The sequence below is a fragment of the Megascapheus bottae genome, chromosome 4 (assembly GCF_031878675.1).
Source record: "Megascapheus bottae isolate mThoBot1 chromosome 4, mThoBot2.hap1, whole genome shotgun sequence".
Lineage (NCBI taxonomy): Eukaryota > Metazoa > Chordata > Mammalia > Rodentia > Geomyidae > Megascapheus > Megascapheus bottae.
In genome coordinates, this window is record NC_143512.1 from 75,632,602 (window position 1) to 75,642,411 (window position 9,810).

Sequence of the window (9,810 nt, forward strand, 5' to 3'; positions counted from 1 at the left end):
AACGATGTTCAAGAAGTAATGTACTCAGTACCTGATGAGGGTAACTGTAACCCCTCTGTGCATCACCCTGACAAGAAAACAAAATGTAAAAAAAGAAACAATATTAAGATCTTAGAAACTTAAAGAAAGAGTTCCTTTAGGAACTAAGGGCCCTCCAGAGAGGCTGACCTGATGTCCCCAGATAGAAGGAAGGATGGGGCAGATACTACAAGAGCTGGGAAAGTTACTGCTTGTCTTCAGCTGCTCCCCTCAAAGGCAACATGAACTACAAACAGTCAGAACAGCCACTTGAGGTAGGCAGGAAGAAAAAAAGTTTTTCATCTTTCTCCAGTCTTCCAGATTTTCATCCCTCTGACAAACAGAAACAGGAAGAGAGCAGAGCAGAAGAAATGCAGCAGTCTGAATTCCAGCTCCATAATTATCTGACAGAATGTGAAGAAGGATGTGCTTTATGGTGACAAGACACAATGACTCAGTAATTGTACAGAGTATATACATTTTTATGTGCAGAACATCCATATTCTTACTGAATTACTCAATAAATATGTGCCCCAATGCAGTAGAGAATCACTGAGGAGTAAGAAAGATTAAGAGAAAAGACCCCTTGAAACCCCATGTTGCTGTTTCTGTTATTCTCTATTTTGTCTTCTATTCTTGATCAGTTACACTCCTGTAGCACGTGAAAGAAATTTAATGTTAAAACATTGTGCTGGCAAACAAGTAGTAATGATGAACAAAACCAAACAGAACCAACTTCACTCATAACCTAATTTGATTTCTAGCCATGAGGACCTGCATATTTCCTAAAGCCAATTCACTATTTTCAGTATTTATTTATTAGAATGTGTTTTTATTGGAAAGGTAGCGTACAGAGGAGTTACAGTCACATAGGTCTAGTAATGAGTGTATTTCTTTTGGAGTACCTCTTACCTCATCTTCTCCCAGGTTTTCCCTCCTGAATGCCCCCACCAAGTTGCAGAGTTCATTTTCAATATAGTATCTAGTGGGTATCATGGTTACACTTGTTTAATCTTTGTCCCACTGTTTCTTTGCTTCCATTGACCCTCCCCCAAACAAATAAATGCATATGCAAAACAAAATGAAGAGAACACAAAAACAGTAACAAAAGGGGATAAACAAAGAACAAAACAAAAAAATTGCAGAAAGCGAAAAAAAAAACCCTCTTGTTTCCGTTTCTTGGAGTCCATTTTGATAAACATCATTTTCTATGATGAAATGTAAATCACCTTTTAGCCTGTGCAATCCTTTCCTAAAACTATCCCCTATGATCTAACTGTGTGAATATTTAGATTTCCTGTTTGAGTTATCATATTCAAGTATAATTTTTTGTCTTTTATCTCCAGGGCTGTTTACTAGATTTATAGGCACAATCTAATTACTGCAAATGAGGGGAATCTTCGGGTCTAACATACCTTGCTTAATATTTTTTTCCAAGTATTTTCATTCCTTACAAATGGGGCAATATCATTCTTTCTGATGGCAGCATAGAATTCTATTGTATAAATAAGCCACATTTTCTTGATCCATCATCCACTAAGGGGCATCTGGGATGATTCCCTACCTTGGCTATGGCAAACAGTGCTGCAATGAACCGTGGTTGTGATAGTGCAGGCTGGGGCTGGTTTGAGATCAATTGGAAGAGTGGAATTTCTGGGACATAGGGAAGCTCTATGTTTACTCCTTTGAGGAACCTCCATACTGCTTTCCAGAGTGGGAAACTGAAGCTGTATCCTTGTATATCACCCTACACCAGAATTAATTCCAAATGGATCAAAAACTGCAATGTAAGGCTAGACACCATAAAAATATTACAGGAGCAGCATTAGGCCTTCATGGCATAGGTTGAAACTTCCTAAATAAAGATCCAGAGTCATAACAATTAAGGAATGGATAAGGGGGACTACCTCAAATTGAACAGTTTCTGCATGGCAAAGGACATAGCCAGAAAGATAAATAGAACGTCTCAGAATGAGAGCTCTTTATAAGCAATAAATTAGATAAGGGCCTCATATTTAAGATATTTTTAAAACTTTAAGTTAAACCCTCCAAAGCAAGTCCTCAAAGAAAAAAGTACTTCAATTTACAAATGGATTAAAAACTTAAACATTTCTCAGAAGAAGCCAATAGACACATGAAGAAATGTTCAGCATCTGTGGCCATCAAAAAGTAAGTAAATAAAAACAGCATTGAGATTCTACCTCACCACAGTTAGAATGGCCATTATCAAGAAAACTAACAGTAACAGATGCTGGTAGGGATGTTCCGAAAGGAAATACTACTACACTGTTGGTGGGAATGCAAATCACAATTTTTTTATTATAACAAAACCCATAACTTCTTTTTTCATTCAAGCATTTCTACTTTTTTAAAAATATAAAATGTATTAAAGTTATTAATACTGTAACCTAGATCAATATATTAGATGTACTTTCATTCCACTGTTAGAAAATATTTTGATTATTTTCCTATTAGCAAACCCTGTAAACACACCTTTGAGAACTTTATTGTTACTCATGCTTACTCTACTTTTTGAATGTTCCTAGTTCAGAGACCGTCTCCAGGGGTAAAAGAAAAGATATTGTATTTTATTGTCGGGATAATGTATAGAGGGGTTACAGTTAACACTTGTCAGGTAATATGTACATTACTTCTCAAACCTCGACACCCCCTCTCTCTGTTACTGAAGACCCTGAGATCTAAAGATCACAGTTTGAAAACAGATCAGCCAAACAAAATTGAAAGACTTGTCTCAAATTAACCAGCAAAAAATCAGAAAGTCATAGGTCAAGTGGTAGAGTAGTAACCTTGAGCAAAATATTCCAGGCAAGAATGTGAGATTCCTTAATTCAAACCTCATTCCTAAACACACTCGCGCGCGCGCACACACACACACACACACACACACACACACACACACACACACACGACAAGGTAACTAGTGCTCAGTTCTTTGCATTAGGAAATATATTAATAGTGAAGATACTAGAACAACCTTAAACTTGATATTCAAAATGGTTCCATAAACCACATGCAAGAAGTACATGTTGACATTCAAACAGGATCAATATAGTATTTGGGAGTGTTAAATCTACCATTCCACAAATAGAAATTCTCAGTAAGTTGGATGTGCTATGTTTGGAATGAGCCCATCGTGAGCCAAAAGCTCTGGGCCATTACAGACAAATCTGGCAAGAATCAGAAAGTCTATCTGGACACAAACAAATGGAGAACTTATCATAACAAACCTCTAGACCCAAGGTAGAAAGAAGAAAAAAAGGAATCCAAAAGCATTAGAAATTCTGTCATGCTGAAAAAAATAACTCAGAAATCTGAAGGAAAATATACAATGAAGTTAGTAGTCAGTTTCTTATGGTACTGAGAATGGATTTTGGCACAGCAAATTTAACTTCCCCAATCACTCATGTATAAGAAGCTTTATAACACATCAGTGAGATTGTTTCACAGCATATACTGAACTAGAGATGACATTAACTAGAACTGGGGAAAGAAGAACCAATCATAACCTCAGATTAATGAGCAAGTAAAACTGGTATGTATGACTATAAAAGGCAACATCTCATTAGTTGAGTTGAGAGTGAAACACTCTAGACATTAGACTAGGTATAGTATTACATAAACTATGCAAACATTTCTGGGAGTCCTTTTTCTTGGAGTTCTCATTACCTGGTATCTACCTGGTACACAGCAGGCATCCATACAGTTGGGTGAATTTGTTGGTTTTCAAAATTGATTGAAAGTTAATCAAAGGAGTAAAAATATCCACATGATTCCAGGGATTTCTGAGACAATAGATGTCTCGTCCGGCAAGACGTCAACTAGGGCCAAGAACCTAGAGGGAGGAATGAAAGGGACAGGAGACACGAAGAAGGCAGGAAGACAAGCATTCTGATCAAGCTGCAAATTTTATTTTTCACACAGGGGTTTATATGCCTCTTCAGGAGAGGCAAGAGGGGATTGAGGTACTGCTCAGGGTAGGTCAGGTGGTAGGATGTTTACATATCAATACAAGCAGGCATGAGTTGCTTAATGACCTTAGGGCAAGGAACTATGCAGGTACATTCTTACGCTAAGAATTCAGGGAAGGGGAGAATGTCTCCGACAAATAGACCCATATCTTTGAATCCTATGCTTGAATAATTCTGAAAATGTACCTATTTTGACTGGACTCAAATTTTTAAATTCTATTTTTTACATATGTAGAAGGATATATATGCATATGTAAATTTTTATAAATATATAGCCATGACTTTTATACATTCATTTCCACAAACATATATTTATGTATATTTATACTTTGCTTATTTTTTCCTACATTTTAATTATTGGATTTGTTCATTTATTAAGTCATCTGTTTAAATATATGTTTATAAAGTCAACAAAAAGAAAATGATTATTCTCATTGTTTGCGACACCTAGGGAACAATAAACAATGCCATTCTATTGCATTTTAAATGGAAAAAGTTATACATAGTAAATTTTGTGTCCATTTTTAAATGCTGTTAACAATAGTATTACTAAAGATTCAATAAATTAAGAGTTGATGGGAAAACATTAATAAAACAATATACATTATATACCAAATAGATTGATATTGAAAATTAAAATATGTAAATAATAATAGCAGGTTTGTTGTTTTAATTTTAAGTTCAACTCAGGCCCTGGGAGCTATCTCTGAAGATAGCATCTGGGTGCTATCACTCAAGATTGATTCTCTACTACTTGAGCTGCAGATCCAGTTTTGACTTTTTTGTGGGGAGGGGGTGGGCATTTATGTGGAGATAAGTCTTATCAACTTTCCGCCTAGGCTAACTTTTGTCGGAGATTCTCAGGTCCCAGCATTGTGTTTAGCAAGAATTAGAGGCATGAGCCACTAGCACCTTTAATTTAAAAAGAAAAAGAATATTGAGTACATAACCAGTATATTGATGATTCACTTTGAAAACATTTTCCTAACAATATAAATTATGGATCCCTGCCTAGAAAAATATCCAACAATTTGTTAAATTGGTGTCTAAGAATAAAGAAGTGAGTAATATTGGTAGGCACCTAATGAATATTAAAAGGGACTTGGGGTTTCATTCCTAGAGAAAGACAGTGGAGCCCTTATGCAAGAATGTGATCCGATCCAATCAGATGGACTCCAGGTATTACCAGTGGAATTGATTACTGGAGGAAGTGAGAAATTTAAAGATGTAAAGATTGACTCCCACCTATGATTCACTATTCCAGTCATTAAAGTTTTTTTTTAAATTGTGAATGACACTGTGATTTTACTCATGTTCTTGAAGTATAGATAGGATTAAATTGTGAAACTGAAATGTAATTCTGGAGGTAAAACCCCAAAAGGGCTAATTTCACATGGTTGCTAGAACAAATTACAAACTAAAAATATTTCTTGATTAGAACATGAGTAGTTAGTTATGATGATGAATACTTTCAGAAGAACTGATTTAGGTTTGGTAAAACAAAAGACAGACATTATATCAGACATATAATATAAATCAGGAATCTTGAAGTTTTATCAGGGATGCAAAATAAGATTTTATGGCATATTAAAAACATGAGTAAGGAGCATATACAATAGAGGATTCTTTCCTAAACTCAGCTTGCAATATAGAGAGGTTCTGTCACAGGAGTTTGAAAAGATTGTTGAATTAGCTCTTAAAACAAAGAGCTATGAAGTTAAATAAAGCTGAGGAGTATAATTTTTAATGAAAGGTTGAGGTAAAGATAAAAGGTCAAATCAAGCAAAGGCAAATTAGTATTATTGGAATTGAGATTATTGGGTCAATATACACAATGTAGTTTTACTCATCCATTAGAAAGAATGATAACTGTACCATTTGTAAAGAAATGGAAAGACTTGAAAAAAAATATCCGAATGTCAGTCCCAGAGAGACAAAGGAAGTGTCTTCTCTTTGTATGCAAGAAGCAGGTTTAGCTTCTGAATGTACAAATACATACATGGTGTATTGTAAATCCTTAGGAAGACAAAAATCAAAGTTTAATGAGATAAAACATCAGAAAGTAGATATTTAAAAAGGGTGGATGTAGCTGGAGGGCAGAGGAGGAGGGGCAGTGGGTCTGCTCCTCCCCAGAAGGCCACAGCAGGCACCAGTGTCCAGAATGGTGTTCATTCAGCAAGACTACACCAGTGGTACATGCTGTCAGTTCCAGACCAAGTTCCCTGCCGAGTTGGAGAACCAGATTGAAAGGCATCAGTTTGAAGAAACAGTTCCAACTCTAAATAATCTTTATGCAGAAGCAGAGAAGCTTGGGGGCCAGTCATACCTTGAAGTCTGTTTGGCTTGTTTAACAGCATATACCATCTTCTTTTGCATGGAAACCCATTATGAGAAGGTTCTGAAGAAACTCTCCAAGGATATTCAAGAGCAGAATGAGAGGATCTATGCTCCCGGAGGCCTCCTGCTGACAGACCCCATTGAGAGGGGACTTCGAGTTATTGGAATTACCATTTATGAAGACAGAGGTTTGAGCAGTGGAAGATAAGCCATAGAATTAAACATCCCACCTCCAGCTGGAGCCTCATCTGTCCACGAGCCGATCACAGAGTCCCTACATCCTCTCCAGAGTGACATTCCTTTGTATCTGCTGCCAGAGCCATGGTGCCTTTTATGCCAAGGACTAACTTTCTAAAATTCCTCACCTGGAGTGACTTCTAGTCACTCAGCATTCCACTTTGTGTCTCCAAATTGTGTAGGACTCTGCAAGCTTTTGATTAGCTTCTGAGAAAATACAATGGAGCTTTGTACTTTTTAAATTCATAGTCATTTAATAACGTATGCAATTTGAGGGCCTGATGCAAGGTTCATTTCTTACCTGCTACCAGGTAAGAAATTGTCATTAGTTCTCTGTATTCCTTGAGCCAGTTTCCCTGGTAGCTTTAAACTTCAAAGAAGTCGTATCTTAGCCAAAATTCAGATTGATGCAAAGCTTTTCTCCAGGTGAGGGGCGTATTATGTCTGTGGTTTTGCCAATGCATCTCCGGGATTTCAGCAAACTACCATTTCTGCCGTAATTCAAATCTGAAGATTTATTTCTGCTGTTCAATTTCTCAAGATGAAACTCAATGAAAAAAGAAAAGGTATAAGGTTGTTTGTTTTATTATAGAAATTATTGCTAATTAAATCAGTATTTAATGCAATGTTTATTCTTTTCTTGGAGACTTGGGTTGATTTGCATTACCTTTGGATGTTAGGAAGATGTGGTGTGTTCATTTACACAAAGAAGTAAGCACGATGAAGTGGATGCTAAACTGTCAAACACACAAATGTCCCTGCTCTGTTCCTGAATTTATAACTCTAGTTTAGTTATAAATATAACTTTTGAGAAAAAAATTTGATAGGAATAATACTGTACACTGCTAATTTTTAATCCTGCTCACAAACTTTCTGATCCATAATCTCCTCATTTGCAGTATTCAGTGCACAGAAACTTTAGATTTGGTTCAAGTAAAGTGAGCTAAGGGATTTCCATGTGAGACTCTCAAGTCTTCAGTCAAGATTTCTAGTTCTTTTGTCTGTGCCCTCTTAGTATTGGAGTTTATGTACTCCATTTTTTTTCAAGATTTGAGACCACTGTATTTGGGAGACCATTAAGGAATATATTAGAGAACGAATATATTAGAGTTAAAAAGTTCCAACTTTCAGAGATATTGTAGGTGCTAATACTGGATTTAGTCTTACAAATTTAGTTTCTGAGTCTGGTAGTTAATATATCCCATCTGTCCACATAATATTTAATTGTATAAAATGCATTTGTTACTTTATAGCCAGTAATAGTGTGTCTGTCTGCCTTTTAAACCTGCTGCGATAACATTAACTTTGCTGAAATATTAACACATTAGTAAAAATTTTCTTAAACAAAACAAAAAAGGATGGATGTAGTCAAAGAAAAAGAGTAGAGGAACGAAGAGGAAAAGGGATCCAATGGGTATCCTACAAAACTAAGAAGAGTGAAGGAAGAGGTGGATAGGAGAGGGATTGGTGAGAATATTGAAAGGGGTGACAAAGATCAAGACATACTGTATGCATAAGCTTCGTTATTAAATGGCAATTCCTTTGTGTAACTACTTAAAGACAATAATAAAAAGAAAAAGGAATTTTAAAAAGCTTTTATCCGAGCAGTGGCAAAAGGCTAGACTTGTGGATTGAGGAGAGAATGGAATAGAAATCTGTAAGGTCTAAGAGTAAAGAACTTTCATAAAACTCTTTTTATTTTATATATATGACGTGAAATTGTGCAGGGACTGGAAGCCATTGAGAATGAAGGAGATCATGTAACATCATCGTGGAGCACTAACTCAGCGATGACATCATGGCCCTGCACCACCCACTCTGCTGATGTCACAGCCCAGCACCACATTCTCCATGATGAGCTTGCATTCAGCCTCCTTGCTGTTCTTGTCAATATTTGCTCACACCATTTCCTGCAGGAACTGGGGTAGTGAAGCAGGAGCTATCTTGCCCGTGGGCTGCTAATCATTTAGTTTTACCTCCAGTTGTCAGCCTTAAGTGCTAATGAGAAATAAACTACATACAAATACTATCTGTATTCGCAATCACCTTTGCATTTCCAGCTTTGAGATTGCTCTCCACTTTCATATAGTAAGTCTAAACTGATTTTTTTTTTGGTCTACAAGACTGCAATTATTGCTTTTTTGGGGTTTTCCATGTCCTTTTGCACCACAAACACACAAAATGAAGAGACCATTCTGACTCTTAGTCTTCTCTAAATTGGTTTTCTTCTTTCTCTTCTTCTTAGGAAAAATCAACACCTGGCTTCTTTGAGATGTATGCTTTCAAATTTGTTATCCTCAGTCCTTAGTTGTAGTGTATCCATATCGTTACCACCTCTTTTTCACAAAACATCCTAACTCAAAGTATGTTTATGATTCTAGCATCCATGTAGGAAACTCTTCATCCTATATCCTTCTCATTCTTGTATATGTGAATGCTAAATGACTCACAGTTACACTCACTTGTAAATTCTGTTCTATGTTTTATATTTTAGAGATGTATATCACCAAAAATGTCTTTGAAATTTCTTGTTCCGTACTATCATTTTTATCTTTTCGACCCACTTGCTCATAAATCTACGTATCAGCAATGTTTTCTAACAAAGCAGTTACTACATTGATTCTACTGCTTTCAGTATTAAAAACACTATCCAGGGCCCGGGAGTTTGGCCTAGCGGTTAAAGTGCTTGACTAGCATGCACAAAGACCCGGGTTCGATTCCTCGGTATCCCACATACACAACCAAGCCGGAAGTGGCAGAGACGAGACTGCAACAAGCGACAGAGAGCAAAAAGCAAGCAAGCGGAGCCCAACCCAGTGGTGGCCGGAGCGAGCGGGGCCGGAGCGAGCGGGGCCAGAAAGAGAAGGGGGCCAAAAAAAAAAAAACAAAAACAAAACACTATCCAGTCATTTCTCTTCTTGCCCAAGTTATAGTCCATACTCAATTACTACAATTGCTAAAGGGAAAGTCCATTAAATACATTTCCTCCTTTACAAACAAGTAAATAAAAATCCTAGATTATATTCTTTCTGCATAGTATCATACAAATATCTCTAAAGAAAATACAATTACCTGTACAGTTTTACTCTAATCCTATTTTTTTCAAAAATCTTTCAAGCATTTTAAGAGTCCTGTGTTGCTTCTTGGATATTTTTTAATTACCATATCTATCATCACTGCCCTCCTATGCACATCAAATTTATCTCATTTTCCCCATTCCTCCTAGCCA

The 9,810-nt window shown here is 36.5% G+C and overlaps 1 pseudogene; it reads left to right on the forward strand.

Moving 5' to 3' along the window:
- Positions 1-260: 260 nt before the first annotated feature.
- LOC150064647 (golgin subfamily A member 7 pseudogene) lies at positions 261-6,565 on the forward strand (annotated as a pseudogene).
- Positions 6,566-9,810: the final 3,245 nt, after the last annotated feature.